Below are 4,025 nucleotides of genomic sequence, written 5' to 3'. Positions count from 1 at the left end.
GACAATCCAATTCACTGACCTCACCACGGGAAGTGACAGAGGCAGACAGGAAGTCGAGTGGAGGCAGACAGGAAGTTGAGTGGAGGCAGACAGGAAGTACAGACAGAGGAAGATAGGAAGTCGAGTGGAGGCAGACAGGAAGTTGAGTGGAGGCAGACAGGAAGTACAGACAGAGGAAGACAGGAAGTGAGTGGAGGCAGACAGGAAGTAGGGACAGAAGCAGACAGAAAAAAGTGGAGACAGACAGGAAGTAGAGACAGGCAGACAGGAAGTAGGGACAGAGTTAGACAGGAAGTGGTGGAGGCAGACAGGAAGTAGAGACAGAGGCAGACAGGAAGTAGAATGCAGGCAGACAGGATGTAGAGACAGAGGTAGACAGGAAGTAGAGACAGGCAGACAGGAAGTAGAGACAGGCAGACAGGAAGTAGAGTGGAGACAGACAGGAAGTAGAGACAGAGGCAGACCGGAAGTGACGGACATGAGAGACGGACACCAGAGACGAACACCTGAGATGGACATGAGAGACGGACACCAGAGACGGACATGAGAGACACACATTAAAGACGGACATGAGAGACGGACATCAGAGACCGACATTAGATACGGACACCAGAGACCGACATGAGAGACGGACACCAGAGACAGACATGAGAGACGGACACCAGAGACAGACATGAGAGACGGATACATCCAGGAACATCAATCAATCAAACTTACGTTTTTTAGTAATTTTAAAAGGGACATGTTCATGTCAACCACTCACTCTCCCACACCAAAGTCCATAGAGAAAATTAGTGATTTTAGCTGGCGGGGACACAGGAGCTGCTGGTCCTCTGCTGCCTTGTGTGGTCACTTTGTGACACTAAGGTCAATCTGAACAAGACATTTGAACTCAGTGATGGAGGCAGCAGTGGATTAACAACTCCTGTGTGTGTGAAGTCAAAATCACTGGTTTTCTCTATGGACTTTGGTGTGGGAGAGTGTGTGTGTGTGTGGGAGAGTAAGTGGTTTACAAAGTTCAGTTTTAAGTCAAGTTAACTTTTATTACACAGGTCTTTTGTGAAGAGGCTAAAACAAGTTTTCACTGACTGACCTCTGAGTTCTGGCCCGTCATGTAGAGCTGAGTTGCTGGAGAGTCTCTGCTGACAGGTCCTTGTCCACAGTGGCAGTGATGAGTAGAGGGAAGGCGGAGAACATCAGGTTGAAGAAGATGAGATACCACTGATCAATCATGGCTGAGCCTGAGAACCCACAGTCGAACTGATATCAGAAGATGAGAGCAACAAACATCTGAGGAACCAAAGACACAAAGACAAAAATCAGGAGGAGGAAGATCACTGTCGACTCTTATTAATCCTCCTCTGACTATAAACTGTGAGCAGCATCTGCTGTTAGTGTTGGTTCTCCATAACCATCACTAACTGGGGGTGGAGTGGCTCAGTGGTTAAGACCGGTACCCTGTGTGCGAAAGACATCATAGTCGCAATGGTCACAAGTTTGATTCCACCCCTGGCTGATTGTACTCAATTCAATTGTAAGTCGCTTTGGATAAATGCGTCTGCGAAATGACATGACATGACATATAACTCACAGCGTTTTTGTAGAAGAAGTAGAGGATCAGGCAAGAGTAGCACCAGCAGAAGAAGCTTCTGAAGATTACTGAAACGTGGGAGCGTTCGCCATCACCGCCTGCAGGACCACAGAGACATTACAACAAACAGCCACTGCACTGTCTCTGCTAATCTAAAATAATCCTCGCTATCATCAGTCGTTTTCTGACACAAAGTCATTTCCACAAACATCCACAGATTCAAATATTTTAATTGTAATGTAAAAACTTTCTGACCTGCATGCCCTCTTGCCCGGAGATGCTGACGCCCACGCCTGGATCATGCTGACGTCATTGGCTCTGTCACCTGAGATGAAACAGGAACTGTCATCATGGCTCTTTTATATGCAGGTGACGGCACCATGTAGTTTTACTGACAACTACACCACAACATGGATGGAGACAGAAAAGAGCAGTAGGAGCTGTTCATGCTCACTAAATGACAGGCTGAGGTCTGCGCTGTGCCTGAGTGAATGTTCATCATCATCTTCATCAGGGTTTTTTTCACAGCATAGGCGAGTATTGTATTGAAATTGAAATGTTGAAATTTCTAACCTTCTGAATCACTTTTTTTTCCTACAGTTTGAGGAATTTTGTGAAGTAAGACTTTTTTAATTCAACCAAACAAATGATGGCGTGGTTGATGGGCTGATGTTGTGTGGCCCCCATCCAACCCAAGGTGCACTCAGTGCAAGTGGAAGAAATGCTATTTACAAAAAATACATATAATAGCAAGTCCAAACAATCAAGTCTAGTTGGGAGCAATAGGTGTTACCTCATCTGTAACAAAATACTGAAAATAAAAATAAAACCAAAGTATTTCCCAAATGACCCATGCCACAATAATTGTTGTCCCCGCCTTTCAATGATATTGACAGATCATTCATAGAACTACAAAAAAGTGACGTCACACAAAGCATTTAAGCTGCTGACGTAAATGTTTGAAATGCTGCCCGACGCAAACTAAGGACGAAGAGTGACGCACGTTAGGACCAAATCCATGATGAACGAAGTGTGTGTGTGTCTTTGCGTTCTACTAGTGTGTGTGCTTATTAGCGACGAGTCATTAATCAGCAGCAAATAAAGGTATTGTTACGACGCTAACAGAAAAGCCGTTAGATTTCATCACATCATGATATAAAAGTATCTATTCAATTCAATTACATTTTATTTGTATAGCGCCAACTCATAACATACATTGTCTCAAGGCACTGTACATAGACAACATCAAGGACAGCAGAGAACCCCAACAGTTCACACAATGAGCAAGCACTAGGCATCAGTGGAGAGAAAAAAACTCCCTCTAAAAAGGAAGAAATCTTTGACAGAACCAGGCTCAGAGATGTGCGGTCATCTGCCTCGACCGGTTGGGGTGAAAGGAAAAATGGGGGACAGAGGAGAGGAGGGGGCAGAAAGGGGGGAGAGAAAGGACAAGAGGGAAATGAGGTAGAGACAGAAGAGAGAGAGTGACCAGCAGCAGATACACAACAACTGTATTAAGTTACAAGTTTATACAGTTACTGATATCGACTTTTAATTATAGCACAATAATAATGGTGATGATATGTATGATATGGATGGCCTTGAAAACTTGATCTGGATCCTGCAACCTGCAAGATAAGAATACAGAGAGAGAGAGAGTGAAGGAAGGAAGGACACAAACTAGGGAGAGAAAGAGACAAGGTTAATGACATATAAAAAGTCAAAATCAAAACCTGAGTGTATGTGCGTGCACCACAGGAAAATCCCCCAGCAGGCTAGGTCTATAGCAGCATAACTAAGAGATGGTCCAGGTTTCCCTGAACCAGCTCTAACTATAAGCCTTATCAAAAAGAAAAGTTTTAAGTCTAACTTTAAATACAGAGAGTGTCTGCCTCCCGAACCGTCATTGGAAGCTGATTCCACAGGAGAGGAGGAGCCTGGTAACTGAAGGCTCTGCCTCCCATTCTGCTCTTACAGACTCTGGGAACCACAAGTAAACCTGTATTTTGTGACCTAAGTGGTCTGCTAGGGACTTGATTAGGAAAGGCACACACCTGTCTATATAACACCTTACAGCTCACAGTGCATGTCAGAGCAAATGAGAAGGTGCCTAGGTGCCGTGCTAGCGGCAGCTTGACACAGCAGCTCCCTTAGTGTATTAGCGTTTTCTTTAATTTAAGTACTTTTTTCTTACTTATCATTTTCGCATCTGGAGTGACACTTTCTGGAATAGTTGCGCCATGTACTCCGCTACTTTTGTGCGGTTTCTGTGGCTCTTCTGTTACTTTTTTTTACTTTTTGGTGGTGAGACGGACGCACAGCGCAGCAGGGGCATTGTTCACACATGCGACCAGCTGATCGCGCTGAGGGAGCCGGCACTCCTGATCACAACACGGCCTGAACTTCAGGCCATCGTGTTCCAAAAAATTTGATT

The sequence above is a fragment of the Solea senegalensis genome, linkage group LG17 (genome assembly GCF_019176455.1).
Source record: "Solea senegalensis isolate Sse05_10M linkage group LG17, IFAPA_SoseM_1, whole genome shotgun sequence".
NCBI lineage: Eukaryota > Metazoa > Chordata > Actinopteri > Pleuronectiformes > Soleidae > Solea > Solea senegalensis.
The sequence above is the reverse complement of the archived record's forward strand: the minus strand, read 5'-3'. Positions refer to the sequence as shown.